This window comes from Lissotriton vulgaris, chromosome 4_1, assembly GCF_964263255.1.
Source record: "Lissotriton vulgaris chromosome 4_1, aLisVul1.2, whole genome shotgun sequence".
NCBI lineage: Eukaryota > Metazoa > Chordata > Amphibia > Caudata > Salamandridae > Lissotriton > Lissotriton vulgaris.
Window position 1 is genome coordinate 231,919,414 of NC_141691.1, and position 16,428 is coordinate 231,935,841.

Consider the following 16,428-nt stretch of genomic DNA (forward strand, 5'->3'; position numbering starts at 1 on the left):
ATGTCGCATAACGCAGAAAAAATCTTATGTGAAATGTCGTGTTAACAATGATGTGCCTTAATGAAAGGATACATGTGTTTATTAACGAGTGGATTAACATAGAGTTTAATGTGAAGGATATTCCTTGTAGAATTTATTTGATGAAATGTAATGTAATGTTGTGTTACAAATGTGTTTAAAGGTGCAAACAGCAGCGGCCCATGGAGGGTGTTTCGGTGGGGCAGAGAGGCTGGGTGGGGGAGGGGCAAGGTGGGGGGTGCTAAAAAACAGATGATGGATAATTGAAGGTAAGTAAACAATTTAATTGATAAAACGAATCTCGTAGCACACCCTGCATCACATTTTGCGATGCAGGGCGCGCTACGAAAGTTTTGTTGGAATGCCTGTTGTATGGAAGGAGATCAGGCTGTGAGCGCGCGCAGCCCGGGAAAATCTTAGGCTCAAGGAGTAGCTTAAGTGGTTCAGGTGTACCGCACACTAGTAGTAATTGTCGACCATTTTGAGGGGATCGTGAGGTACCTTGGATCGCCCGCTGGACTGAGATAGGGGGAACGAATGTGTGAGTGCGTGAGTAACTGATTCTGGTCGTGAGTTGCTGTGTGTCTGTAACTTATCAGCGAGGTGATATTCCGGTCATTTTGTTGACAGACAGTTGCCAGTTGGTTGACAATTACGCGACTGTGGACGTGCAGTCAGCGAAGTGATTGCTTGGTCGGAAGTGATCATTTCAGTGTATGAATGGGACGCATGCGTGGATATACAAACTGTAAAGGAGGGGAACTGCTGTGAAAGTGGAGGCGAGTGACATCAGAAGGTGCCGCGCTGGGATAGGGTGGTAGGTGTGAAGCTGCGCTGAGATTGGTGTATTGCCATTAGGGAGTAAAAGTGCGCTACAGGAGAAGAAACGCTGGTTTTCATCATGAAATGTTTTAAAGTTTTACAAGATTTGTTTCGAAAAGAGAAAAAGTTAGAAACCCGGGGGGGTGGGGGGGGGGGGGGAGAAGAGGCTCCGCCCAAGGATACTCCAGCTCATTACATAGTGGCTACAAATGTTGGGTTGCATACTATATTGTAGCTCGAGAATTGGTGCAAGATGACTGATAGAAATGAGGAGTTGACCTTTCCTAGATACGGGAATCTTAGATTGGAAGTGTTGTATCTGTTGAAATCGATTATGGCTTCTTTGCAACCTCTGCCTAGACCAACACTGTTTGAGGCATTAAATGTATGGATCAAGCCGGCGCACGAAAGAAACAGGGACAGGGGACAGGAAATAGTGAAGAGGTCTGTTAGGGCTCAGCTCAAGATGCGAGGTGGGATGCATCGGCAAAGAGATGGAGGGTGAGGGAGATATGTTGTACCCACTGTTGGTTAAAACAGGGGAGGGGCAGAAAAATAATACAGAGGAAGACGACAGTGATACGGATTACAGCTTAATAGAAAGGCTGTTATCTGAGAGACCACCTCCATACAACTCAGAGTAGGAGGAGGAGAAGTCAGCCCCGGTAGAGGAAGTTAGGGTACCACAATTCCCTCCTAGGACTGAAGTAGTGGGAACGCTCTCGGCAGGAGAGGGACAGAATGTAAATGTGTCAGTTCTCAGAGGTTGCTGGATGCTCTTACAGTACCGGTTACCATTGGTCCCATAGTATCAGTATACAATCCAGAGCAGGTGCGTACCGTAAGTCTACCACAGACAGGAATGGAAGGGAGCATAAGTCATGAGAGGAACAGTGTGGTGGACTGACTGAGTCAAATGTTAAGGCCCTTAGAATCAAGTACCCCTTTACCAGTGACTGCAGACTCGTCGAGAGGACCGAGGGATTTAAGGGGCCCAAGGCCAAACTCTTTCGGGGAATTGAGGCCAGACTTGAGAACATGGGAGACATTTGAAGGGGCTCAGAGCTATAGGAGAGGAAGGATTTGGACCCTGGAAGTGCCGAAGGCAGGATGGTTCCTCACAACACCCCTCAAGAGAGTAGGCACAGGGGACCGGACAGTGATTGTGGGGAATTGGGTGGTGCATCTAGTCAAGGTACCTTGAGTGCAGCAATTAAGGCAAAAAGGATTGATGTGATGAGGTTAAAAGCAGAAGTGGATGAAATTATTGAAGGAAATTTGCCTTTAGAAAGAATTGAACTTTATGAGCCAGATCAGTTGCTGTTTGTTGCGAAGGATGTGACTCGAAAGCTAGATCGACGCATGAGAAACTGACGGAATTGGCGAATAAATATGATGTGGATCTGTCTAGGATAAAAATGCTGCAGGGTAATTACCGACTAGAGTATACTGATCAGGACCTGGAAGAGAAAAGGGTGATTGGACTAACGACTCATATTCGAGAACTGATTATAGGGATACGAGCTTGGAGAAGACTTTATAAATGGGAAAAAAGGTGGTCAAAGAAAAAAAGTGTTAGGAGGAGTGAGGCAGAAAAACCAACGCCAGGAGGAGGTGTTGCAGGAACCTATCCTTTACGGGAGGGGGCCATTGGAGGATATGTACATGTGCTCTGGAGTCGCGGGGATTTGGCTGCCTTTACAAATGATTTCCCAAAGCTGAGAGAGAGCCCAGTTGAATAGTACAAGCAGGTAGAGAGGTTTGTTAAGATCTCGAACGTACTGTGAATTGAACTGAACACCTTGTTTGATATTGTGGTTCCAGGAGATTTGTGGTAGCATGCAAGATTGCTGTTGAATGTCCTACTGTGGAGCCAGAGAGGGATGCTGCCACGAATGGCCCGTCACCTTTGGTGATGAGGAAATACGAACAAGTGATCACTTGTTTGAAATCTAAGGTATCACCACAGGATATTGACTGGGTGAAGATAGATCGGACAGTACAGGAACCCAAAGAGACAGTACATGAGTATTACGAACGGTTGTTGCGGGTCTTTAAGCAGTACAGTGGTCTAGATGTGATGGACCCTAGGGACATGGGACAATTTGTTTCAAAGTTAGTTCTAGGGTTGAGACCTGATATCTGTCTTATGATCCAGCAACACTTGATCTGTTGGCAGAATAAGCAGTTGGATGAGATTTTGAGATATGCCAGGTATTGTAGTGATGAAATCGACTCAGAGCAAAAGAAGCTTAAGGACAAGCTGATGCTGGTCCAGATGCAATCGGCTAACAAGGGAGGTCAGGCCCAGTTGGGAGGTGGAACTTTAGGAAGGAGACAGAATGGTCCGAAAAAGGGAAATGGAGATGACTCTAAGCCGAAGGTAGATTTGGCGGCTTTGAAAAAGACTACTGAGTGCCACCAGTGTCATCAGATTGGACACTGGAGACACGAGTGCCCCTATAATCCCGAAAATCAAGAGCAGCAGGAGGAGATGGCTCAGGTGCCAGTGCCCCGGGTAATGACGACAGCAGTACCAAAGACTAAGTCGATAAAAGGGGGGACTTCGGCCCCTCGAGTCCAGGTTCCTCAGCCGCCAAAGATATCGACAGGGACTCAGACTTATCAGCAGATGCCTCTCTTTGATAAGAGCAGCGATTGTTACTTAGATCCGTTGGCATGACGGTGCCTGAGGGGGAGGAAAACTGTACTCTTGGGGCAGTCTTGGAGGGAGACCAGAGGGGACCATTAGTTGAAGCTGATGTGGATGGTCATCCAACCACCTTTTTGGTTGATACTGGTGCTACCCCCTCTACTGTGAGATCTGCAGTAGTCCCCAACCTACCCCTCTCGGGACAGATAATCCAAGTTGTAGGTGTTGCAAATAGGAAACTGGCAAATCCTTTGACAGAACCGATTCCTGTGAAGATAGGAACAGTCAGGAATAGACATCAATTTGTGGTGTGTGATTCAAGTCCTGTGTGGTTGCTAGGGAGGGATCTCCTATGCACGCTTAATTGCACCATTTACTTCACCCCCAAAGGAGTGGAATTGCAGACGAATGATGATGACGCTACCTTTAAGGTCTCAAATCGGCATGTGTGCATAGAGATGTACATTGCTTTGACAGTGGAGGAGCTTCCTTTTGATTTGAGAGAACCAGTCTCACAGGTGGTGTGGGACTTTACCGGAGAAGACGTAGGCCTGATTAAGGGTGTTGAACCAGTTAAGATTCAGGTCAAGGAGAATGTTGATTTCCCCAGAACACCACAGTACAATTTGACCCCAGAAACGATTGCAGGGATAAAGACTATGATTGAATCTATGATTAAACAGGGAAATCTGAAGGAGATATTGGGGAGTCCATGTAACTCGCCAATCATGGGATTGCAGAAACCGAGCGGGAAGTTTAGAATTGTACAGGACCTGCGCCGTGTGAACAACATAGTTGTTCCCTGCTGTCCAGTGGTACCGAATCCATCTGTAATCTTATTTCAGATACCGTGCCAAGCTGAGTGGTTTACTGTGATTGACCTTTGTCAGGCTTTCTTTTCAATACCTCTACATAAAGAGAGACAATTTGTGTTCGCTTTCAAGCTAGAAAGTCGTGTCTTAACGTGGTGTTGTATCCCTCAGGGGTACACAGAGAGTCCATCGATCTTTAATCAAATTTTGAAAAAGAATCTGGCGAGTCTAGTACTGCTGCAGAACTCTGTTCTCATCTAGTATATAGACAACCTCCTTGTGGTGTCAGAGACAGAAGATGCGTGCAGGATTGATACTATTGCCTTACTGAACCATTTGGCAGAGAATGGACACAAGGTGTCACCAAATAAGTTACAGTACTGCTTGAATGAGGTGCAGTATCTGGGTCACAGAATAGAGAAGGGCAAAAGGAAGGTGTCACCCGATAGGATTGAGGCAATCATGAACATGTTGGTGCTTTCAACCCAGAGAGAGGTTAGGATGTTCGTGGGGATGGTTGGCTACTGTCGCCAGTGGATTGCCAACTTCTCGTTAAAAGCAAAGCCTTTGCAGAGACTGACACACACGGACGTGAGTGACCCGGTACCATGGTACAAAGACTGTATGAAGGCTTTCCTTGAGTTGCGAGAGGACCTTTGTTGTGCTCCGGCACTGGGAATGCCTGACTACAACAAGCCTTTTTCATTGTTCTACTGTGAACGAGAAGGTTGTGCATTAGCAGTCCTAGTTCAGGATCATGGAGGTGTCCGTAGACCAGTTGCCTATTTTTTAGCTACTTTAGATCCAGTATCTTCAGCGTTGCCCGCATGTCTCAAATCCGTTGCTGCAACAGCTATCAGCATTGAAAGGTGTGACAGCATTGTAATGGGTCATCCTTTGATTGCACATGTACCCCACTCTGTTGAGCTATTGATGACCAGCACCAAGACACAGCACTTGACAAATAACAGGCTCACATGCTACAAGCAAGTTATACTTGCTGCAGAGAATGTGACCTTTAAGAGGTGCTCTGTTTTGAATCCTGCTACCTTGATGCCGTTGCCAAAAACGCTTGATGAAAATTGTGAGGACCATGATTGTCTGGATGTGACTGAAGTTTGCACCAAACCGAGGCCTGACATTGTTGATGAACCATTGACTGACCCTGATTAAATTTTCTTTGTTGATGTTACATGTATAAGAGACAGTGTTGGCCAGTTCAGAGCAGAATTTGCTGTATGTACTATCACAGGAGTTGTTGAAGCTGCGTGCCTCGAAGGAGTCTACTCCGCTCAGGTGGCTAAGATCATTGCATCCCCTATCAGGAACGGGGAATTTGTAAGGTTGCTCTTGGAAGCTTTGCAATGTCCCAAAGAGATTGCCGTTGTAAAATGTACGGCCCATGGTAAAGGGACAGATTTTGTGTCACTTAGAAACAGATACACTGATGAGGTTGCACGTTTCTGTGCTGAACAGGGCTATTCCTTCACTGAACAAGACATAGAGGGATGTCAGGAGAGAACTGAGTTGAACAGGATGATGGAGATGGCAGATACATGGGATGAGCTCAAGTGCATGCAAGAACAAGTGTCGGACCATGAGAAAAATGTGTCGATCAACTCAGGCTGTGTGAAAGGAGATGTGGATATTTGGGTCTCGACTGATGGAAGAGCTGTGTTGTCGGATGAGTTGTTGAGTCCAATGGCAAGACAGATTCATGGCGCAGTACATTTAGGAAGAGATGCTACGGTGCGAGTGTTCAGACAAACATAGTACAATCCGAGATTTCGTGCGGTGGCAGAAGCTGTGTGTCAGAGGTGTGTTACGTGTCAGCAAATGAACGTTGGAAAGAGAACTGAAGTTACCATGAGTCACATTGGGAGGTCTGGAGGACCCTTCAATAGGATACAATTAGACTTTATTGAGATGCCAAAATGCAATAATTTGAGGTATATCTTGGTGGTGGTGAATGTGTTTTCACGGTGGGTGGAGGCATATCCGACACACAGGTGTGACACACTTACAGTAGCTAAGCTATTGTTGAGGGGACTTGTGCCTAGATTCGGGGTTCCGACCTCTTTGGAATCGGACAGAGGAACTAACTTTCATAGTGAGGTCATGAAGATGCTTTGCACATCACTGAACATTGATCAGAGACTCCATTGTAGCTACCGACCGGAGGCTTATGGAATAGTGGTGCAGATCAACTGAACTTTGAAAGCCCGGATGGCAAAAGTGTGTTCATCCACGTCCCTGAAATGGCCGGACGCTCTACCTTTAGTGCTGATGAGTATGCGCAGTACCCCAGACAGGAGAACAGGTCTCTCGCTTCATGAAGTACTGATGGGGAGGGCAATGAGGTTACCAGCGGTGCCATCGACAGCCTTACTGAGTATCACAGATGATTTGATTCTTGATTATTGCAAGGGACTCGCTGATGTCATCCGTTCTGTGTCCCATCAAGTGCAGGCTGCTGTGCTCCCGGCTTCCAGTGATCTCTGCCATGACCTGAGTCCAGGGGACTGGGTACTGGTTCGGAAGCATGTGAGAAAGAGCTGTTTGGAGGTTTGTTGGAAGGGACCCTATCAAGTCATCCTTGTCATGAACACTGCTGTGAAGTGTGGAGGGTTGCCTAATTGGGTGCATTCTTCACACAGTCGTCGAGTTCCAGCACCCTTGGAAGAAACAGTCCCTCTCCCAACTGAAAATACAGCTGAAGTGGAGGAGCCACAGGAGGGGACAAGCCAAGCTGAGAGGGTGTCTGATGAAGCTGGTTGCTCACTAGGTCAAGCTGGGGAAAGTCACAATGGAAATGAAGCTGACACTGCCTCAAAAAGGGGAAGTGACTGTGAAAGTGAGCCAAAGCCGAACTTAGCTGAAGAAAACTGTGAGCAGAGTGAGCAAGGAGACAGGAGAACCAGCAGAGCAGAGGAGCAGTGACCAGAAAGAGAGAGGCGACTGAACTTGAGGTTGGTTTCTGAAAGAGATCTTGCTCTTGTGTCTGAGGATTCTGAATCAGACGGAGACGAAGGACGGGCTTGTGGAGGATTGAGGAGGTCCAGGAGAAAGAGGGTGCCTTGTCAAAAGTACGCAACTCCAAGGTAGACCTATTCTGTGACTGATGCCAGGCGTATTGAGACCGGGAAGGGTAAGGGCAGTGACAGTGATCAGTAACGGTCCGAACATGAAATTGGACGTGCTGCTGTTGGTTCCGGGACTTGAGATCGAAGGTGTACCGACCATCACTGTTCCAGATCCACCGATTTTAAGCAGAATTCGTCATCTAATTTTCAGTAGGTTGCTTTATCCTACAATTGGCCCTGAAATATCAGCTCAAAAATCCATTGTCATTCGTCTTGAACTTTTGGAATATGTGCTAGAAGCGGTTGGAACAAATCTTATTATTGATGAATGAGACTTTTGTAAATACTTGCTGTAAATAACTTAGGTCCGAGTGGAAGAAGAAGAAATTTAGGGACTTCTCATAGAGGACGGAGAAGGGCAAGGGTTGCCTGTTGTTGCTGTAAATAAGGAACTGAAATCAAAGGGGACTTTCAGCCTCTGAGGTGTGATTCGAGTGCTCAATTGTAAAGAAGGAAGAAAGAGACTTTTGAATATTGTTGCAGAACGACTGTTACGAGAGACAAGTCTTGAGACCTTGGAAGCTGGAAACCCGAATCGTAGAGCTAGGTGCATTGTAGGCACACTTGTAGGAGGAGCAATACTCTTCATTATGTTAGTAGTTGTAGTTTCGTATTTGGCACCACATGAGCAGGCAGTGGAGGTTGAGAGAACACCTACACCTACTACTCCTAGCAAAGAAGAGGTCAAGGTGGGAAATGACAGAGCTTTGGTGCTAGAGGAGAGTCGTAGATTACATGCAGATCTGTCTGGAGGTAATTTCAAGCTTAACGCGTATGCAAAGTTGTTGTATGAGTATATTGATGGATGCGAAAGATTGTTATGTTTGTATGCAATTGCCGGCTTCTGTAGATGAGGGTATTAGGTATCATCACCGTCCATTGACATATGGAATTTCATGTAGTTTGTTGCTTAGCATATTTTATGGTCGCAATCATTTTGAATATTTCTTTTCGAACTATGATGCGGTGCTTCCTGAAGTGCCTGCCTATAAGCATTTGAACAAGTATGATTATAAGAAGTCTGAGGACAGGCTTGGAACTTATTTTATTCCGACCCAGTAGTTGGTTACAGCTTATGCACATCATCACAATCTGACTTGTTTGTTGTCAGATACAGAGAAGAAATTCATTGATCAGGTCGAAGACAGACATCGTAAGCAGAAGCAGTTACAAGATTCTGGGCAGGGTAGAGTGGATTGGACAGATGAAAAGAAATTGCACAGGTCTAAAGGGAGTTTTGGTCCAATAGCTTTGGATGAAGTACAGAAGGGGAAATTGTGCATTCACCGACCACAGACATATTATGAGAATGTTAATGTAGGTCACACTACGTGTGAGCATACATTTACTTTAGAGTATTATGCAAAAGATTTATTGCAAAGTGTGGTATAAGTGATTCCGACTGTGTATTTTGTCTGTGGGAGGAATGCTTATGTGCGATTGCTTGAGAAATGGTATGGAACATGCTATTTAGCAATCATTTTCCCTAGGATTTATCATACAGAATATTTTGAACTTATAGAAGGAGGACAACATGTGAGGGTGAAGCGAGGTGAAAGTGTAGGAGCCATAGTTGGAGATGTTTTTGGGGCAATGATATCAACTCTGGGAGTGATTTTGAATGATGTGAAGATTAGGAGATTGGCGACTGTTGTGGACGAGTTATCTATGAGTACAGCTAAGTCCTTAGTGTTGGTTGAGGGTGAGATGTTATCGATAAGGACTATGGTTTTACAAAACCGTCTTGATTTAGAGGTCCTTCTAGCTAAAGAGGGAGGTGTCTGTAAGCTTTTAAAGTTTCAAGAATGTTGTACTTATATACCAGATAACAGCAAGGATCTGGAGAAATATATAAGCAACATTACTGCAATTCATTATGAGATTGAGGACTTGACTGAAGAAACAGTGTGGGAAAAGATTGGAAAGGGCTTTGGTAAGGTTGGCAGTTGGTTTGCAAACCTTGGAAAAAGGATTCTTGGTTATATACTGAAGCCAATTATCATAGTGGTGTGTTGTGTGATCAGATTATGGGGTTTGGTACGAGCCTTTAAGTGGTACAAGTCGAGTAGACTGGAGAGGTCAAAGAGAATGCAAGAGAGGCGAATGGAGAGACTGCAGGACAGTCAATATCTCAAGAGAGGGAAGCTGGCAGCGAGCTCTGTTTAGGTCAGTTCTTTCTTGTGTAGGGGTGCATTATAATCCTAAGTAGTCAGCACCCACATATTTAGAGGACCTTTACTAATGTAGTTTAGAAATGTAATAGTAGGCCGGGAATCAGTGGAATATGAAGCGGTGTGTTTATTAATCATAGGTTAATGAAGTGCCTTAATTAAAAAAATATGATGTTGCATAACGTAGAAAAAAATCTTAGGTGAAATGTCGTGTTAAAATTGATGTGCCTTAATGAAATGATACATGTGTTTATTAACAAGTGGATTAACATAGAGTTTAATGTGAAGGACATTTCTTGTAGAATTTATTTGAAAGTGATGAAATGTAATGTAATGTTGTGTTATAGATGTGTTTAAAGGTGCAAAGGCTTGGGACATGCTGAAGCCAGTAGAGGCCTAACTGTATTTTTCCCTTGGTTAGCCTTAGTCAGAAAGAAATGATTTATCTCGCCTGGGAAAGGCTGTCCTCAGCGAATATTAAAATTGTAATTCTGAATGTTGCAAGGATGGTCTCACGTATTTTAGTTTGCAGGTGCAAGGCCACAAGGCTCATTAGGTAGAAAAATACATTGTTTAGAAGTTAGGATAGTAGGCGCGAATGCAGGGATGCTGCCAAAGAATTTGGGAGTGCAACATTCAGCGTAGAAGGTGCCTGGGACCCAAGCACACTCCAACGGATGCTGGATGGGAAGGTGCCATAGTGGAAAACTCAGTTGAGCTACACCTGCCAGAGGGACGTTTCTGAAGGCGTGTCAACTGTTTTTGGGGTTTTGTATTAGGGACAGCACCCGAGGGTAGAGAGGCAGTCCGGAGCAGAGGCCAGAGGGTAGATCACAGTTTTAGGAGTTAGGCTTGGGAAACGGATGATGTAGATAGTGGTGAACTTGAGACTTCTCGTTACCTTCTAGCCTGAAGCAATTAAAGGTCAGTATGTTAAGGTGATCATAAATGCAAAGCAAACACTTCAGTTACAGTTGACTCATGTTTATTAGAAGTAGCGTACACCAACTGTGAACAGCATTGTGCACCTTGCCTCAACTGTCGTACTGGAACCCACAAAGCGTTCCTGGAGGGCGGGTTCCAGTATGGAATACCTAATGTGTCATCAGTTCTGAAGCGATGACACATACTCTTTAAGAAAACATACATATCTCCTCCCTTAACAGTAAAAGAAACATTTCAACAATGAAACAGAAATGGAGAAAACTCCAACCATAAACAGAACAAAGGAAAAACATTTATAAATGAATATGTACAGTATAACATCATCAGTAAAATTAACAGAAAATGGAAACAACACAGAGGCATGCTTCTTCATGATGATATAATAAATAAATAACATCACCCGTAAGATTTACAAAAAATGGAAAACAACACAGAACATGCTGCTTAACGATGATACTGCAGAATGTGTCAGACATTGTTAAATACTAAGACCCTGCATGCTCTTTCTACCAACTAGGTCTGAAGATATGCCTTGAGGTACGTCAAGGCTTGGAAGCATGAGATTTAGAACTGTGCTCATCCACAACAATGTCCCCACTTGAATCTCTCCATTTCACAAACTTTTTTGTTGTTGAACTTTTTATTGATGCAATTGCAGAACAACAATACAATCAAATAAGGAAGCATCTTGCAGAGGCTCAGTGCAGAGAGGCAAAATATAGATCAGGACAAGTACATAATGATCGGTCTACAACAGTGCAGTGCTAGCGGCATAGAAAGACAAACCTTTTCCAAAGAGGTGGCGTATCTAATACAGTCTTTTCCAAGGGTGCATACAAAGAAAAAAGGGCTTGTAGGCTTGGCAAGGCAGGGGGGGAAGCCTGGGGAAATGCCAAGCGGAGGACCGCCAACAGTCCGCACCGGCGGCCGCCGCGGACCTGATGCCGGCTGGGAGCGTGGGAGAGGCAGCGGCAGGTGCAAAAGGGAAATAGGGCAGCAACTGGAGCCCACTCGGCTCCCAATGGGACAGGATGAGAGCTGACCCAAGTATAATGCCATGACCAGTGACACCTGTGTTATAATTATGGTATTGACAAAGATATTTCAATAGATAATCGTACTCCACACTAGAAAATCGTTTTCTTACTCTCGAAAGTTTATTATGCAGAAACATTTATGTTAAAAAACCATTGTTTTAAAATTGCAGACAATTAGTATTATAATTTGGGTGCTCTGGTACAATATTAAATGCTATCTAACAATTCCGTTTTACGGTATCTACCTCAGAGTCACTCCCCATTAAAAAGATCATGCATATTTATGCTCACAAAATAAATACAAAAATACATATACAACATATACATTTAAGAGTCCCACTGTCGACGCGTTTCGGTGTGTAGGTTACAATTATGGCACCTTCTTCAGGACGGACGAGTTTAAAACCACAAGATAATTTTACTTCTTTCTAAAAAAGAAAATACATAAATTAATATACTGTTCCTACAGAGAGTTTTATTCTAGTTGTGGATAAATCTAATGAAATTTTACTTCTTGTATGTTAATTTCACTTGCTTGAAGTATAGGGATTAGGGTCCTTCTATTGATTTCCAGGACAGCTGTATCTCCTTATCTAGTTGCAGATAGATTCTTTCACTATGAGGTCTTTTTGGATCATTGACTTCTATGAATGAAAGAGCATGGAATTATATACCATACTGTAGAGATTTATGGCCTGATGATCATCAGTAACCATGCACCTGCTTGATAGACATTATTTAACCACGTGCCATTAAGAAACCTATGAGTAAGTGGCCCTTAACCTCTTCGCCGCTAATGACAAGGGTAACTCGTCATGGAGTTTCCATTGATTTCAATGGAAATTACATTGAAGCACCAGAAGGACCATAGCATCCAAGTGGTTAATAAATGTAAAAATAGGCCATAAATCTCTACAGTATGGTATATAATTCCATGCTCTTTCATTCATAGAAGTCAATGATCCAAAAAGACCTCATAGTGAAAGAATCTATCTGCAACTACATAAGGAGATACAGCTGTCCTGGAAATCAATAGAAGGACCCTAATCCCTATACTTCAAGTAAGGGAAATTAACATACAAGAAGTAAAATTTCATTAGATTTATCCACAACTAGAATAAAACTCTCTGTAGGAACAGTATATTAATTTATGTATTTTCTTTTTTAGAAAGAAGTAAAATTATCTTGTGGTTTTAAACTCGTCCGTCCTGAGGAAGGTGCCATAATTGTAACCTACGCACCGAAACGCGTCGACAGTGGGACTCTTAAATGTATATGTTGTATATGTATTTTTGTATTTATTTTGTGAGCATAAATATGCATGATCTTTTTAATGGGGAGTGACTCTGAGGTAGATACCGTAAAACGGAATTGTTAGATAGCATTTAAGATTGTACCAGAGCACCCAAATTATAATACTAATTGTCTGCAATTTTAAAACAATGGTTTTTTAACATAAATGTTTCTGCATAATAAACTTTCGAGAGTAAGAAAACGATTTTCTAGTGTGGAGTACGATTATCTATTGAAATATCTTTGTCAATACCATAATTATACCACTGGTAATGATTTGAATGGGTAGGCCTTTTGGTCACCAAAGGAAAGATTAATACACAGAAAGGATTCCTTTTTGATAAATACTTGATACCCAGTCCTTTCTGGTCCTTGGGAAACTCTCTGTTTTTTGGAGATGACCAGTGACACCTACTCATCGACCAAAGCGGCAGCAACCGCAGGCGCTGGGGCAGCAGGAGGGGCAGGGGATGCAGGTTCGCTAGAGGGGGAGCGGGATAGAAGGTAAGCGACCAGGGGACCCCAGATATCAACCGGGCGCGACCTAGCCGGCAGCAGATCCCAAAATTCTGATAGCAATATTTGGTAACGGGATGCATCCTCCAGCCAGGCCGACACCAAGGGGGCAGGACGGCGGCCCCAACACATGGCCACCCGACGTTGAGCCAGCACAAGGAGCATCGAAATCAGCCGGCGCGACGCATCCGGACAGGGCTTAACAAAACCGAGAAAACAAAGAAGGGGGTCCGGAGTAATGGCAGTACTAGCAATTTCAGATATCATGGAGCAGACCTCCAGCCAGAACACCTGCACCCGGGGATAAAGCCAAGCCAAGTGGCCGAAGTCCGCTGAGGGGGCAGAGCACCGAACGCAGGAATCATCAGTTATGAGTCCTAGGCGGTGAAGATGTCGTGGAGTGCGATAAAACCTGTGTAAAAACTTGAAATGGATCAATCGGAGCCGGTAATTTGGGGAAAGTTTAGTAGTTTGATTACAACAATAAAGGCAGTCGGCGTCCGAGATATCCAGACCCAGGATCGGCGCTCCACGCCTCGCGCGCCCGCGTCGTAGAGGCTGGGGAGGACAACAGGGCAGAGGCATACAGTCTGGTAACGAGCTTACGCGGAGACGTGGAAGTATGTAACAAATCCAGAGCGGGAAAAGTGGGCCGAGGCTGCGGAAAGGTCGGGTGCAGTTTCCGGCAGGTGGCACGCCGATGATAATACAGAAGCATGTCCATCAAGAATGGCGACTCCGGGAGTGGATAGAAAGAATCATCAGGATATAGATCAGCCACAGTCTCGAGGCCCCCTGACGTCGCATGCCGAGACATACAGGATGACTGAAGTGGGGGAAAGTCTGGGTGGTTAGTAATGGGCATAGTGCCCGCTGATAGGAGAGTTAGCCCAGCCAGTCTGCGCAGATAGGACCATGCCCAGCGCAGTGTCTCCACCGTGTTCACCTCCGACCGAGGGCGCACCGCAGGGGTGAACAACGCAGTGTTGAGGGGCCAAGGAGTAGCGACATCAGACTCCACCGTGATGTGAGGCTGGTAGGGGGTGGGATGCAGCCAGAAGTGCAGGAAACTGGCCTGAGCGCATAGGGCGTAAAGACGGAGATCAGGTGCACCAAGACCACCAGCAGCCATCGGCAGGGTCAGGATTTCATAAGCGACCCTAGGCTGTCGCCCCGCCCAGATTAAGGACACCATAAGAGAGAGCAACCTGTGGAAAAAATAAGCAGCCAGGGGGATGGGTATGTTAGAGAAAAGATAAAGGAATTTGGGGAGGACTACCATCTTGGCGACGGCGACGCAGCCAGCGAGGGAAAGCCGAGTCCAATGGGGAATCTTAGACTCCAGCCAGTCCACAGCGCGGCCAAAATTGGACCTCCAGAGGTCGTCCGGGTCCCTGCTCAACCAGATGCCGAGGTAGCAGGTGGAACCTGTAGCCCACTCCAAGAGATAATCAGGCACAAATGGAAGAGTGCAAAGTGGGGTTGCGGGGTGCACTCCTTTGTTTTCGTAGTTATAACTATTTTATATAATTGTCCTGGTGCTTTAAAGGGTGTGCTGGAAGGGGAGGAGAGGCCAATCTCCACAAGGAAAAAGTGAGTTAGTACTAGTGACTGACGTCATTAGACCCTGTCCGCACTACCATGGGCTGAAATCCATCTGCCTTTGTAATCCCAATGAGTAAACAATATTCATAGTTTCTTCAAATGAAATTTATTCTTATGGTTTTTCCAAGTTTTTCAAAATTCATTCATTTTTGTATTTCAAAATAATGCTTGTTCATGCATTTGTTGTTTAAGTTCAAATCTCTGATTTGATACACAAAACACGTTCATAAATCATGAAAAATAATATTTTTCCATCTCCCAATGCATTTCGGGATTGTATCCCTTCGTCAGGGGCACGTATCATAAATGTCCAAGATTCCTAAAGAAGTTGAAGAATGGCCACTTCTGTGATTTCACCTGTTACGAAATCTTAGTATTTCCAAAGAATTTGGAGTGGTTCTTGAGAGCGTCGTCCTCCTAAATGTGCGCGGTCATCTGGTACATCAAAACTCGTGCAGGGTATCTATTGGATTCGTACATCGCCGTATACTTGTATTCTTAAAACTGTCTGACTGTCTGTCCCTTTCAAATTGGCTGACAACTTTGTTTCAAAATACTGTGGGACAGCTGGGGTTCTCTTGTGCTGTGTTGTTTATAACAGATGTTTTTCAAATACGGCAATGTCGGAACTGTAATGGTGAAATAATCCTGGCGAACACGAGTGCGGTTTAAGTGTAAAGGACGTCACCAACAACTTCTGGTTTTAATTCTCAATGCCCGTCTGTACACCGAGAACTCGCATCTTACGATCGGCGTCCAAAACGCGGAAACGGGAAAAGGTCTTCCATGGAAGAGTGGCATCTGTCAGGGGGGAAAAGTACAAATTTACTCCAATTAATCTGGACCACCGAAAGCCCTCCGAACCGAATAACCTCATGTACCAGGGGACTGAGATTTTCTTGGGAATGACGAATGTAAAGGGTGACGTCGTCTGCATACATGGAGACCAAGAGAGAGCGGGACGAGAAACTGATACCCCTTTGGGTGTGGTGCTGTCGAAGGCGGGCTGCCAGAGGCTCTATAGCGATGACAAAAAGCATGGGCGACAGAGGGCAGCCTTGCCTCGTGCCACGCAAGATGCGGATAGGGTCTGTGATCTTGCCATTAATTCACAACCAAGCGAGTGGGTCAGTGCAAAGCAATTTAATATTCCTCAAACAGTGAGCGCTAAACCCCATACGCGAGAGGACATAAAAGAGGAAAGGCCACTCCAGCGTGTCAAACGCCTTGATGGCATCAAGAAGCGTGGCCACGGCCAGAAGGTCAGGGTTAGTTTGATGCAGAACAGAAAAAATAGTACGAAAATTATGTGAGGTTTCCCTGCCCGGAATGAAGCCAGATTGGTCCGGGAGGGCGATGGTTGCCATTAAAAGAAGCAGACGGGAGGCGATGAGCTTAGTGAAAATGTTATCG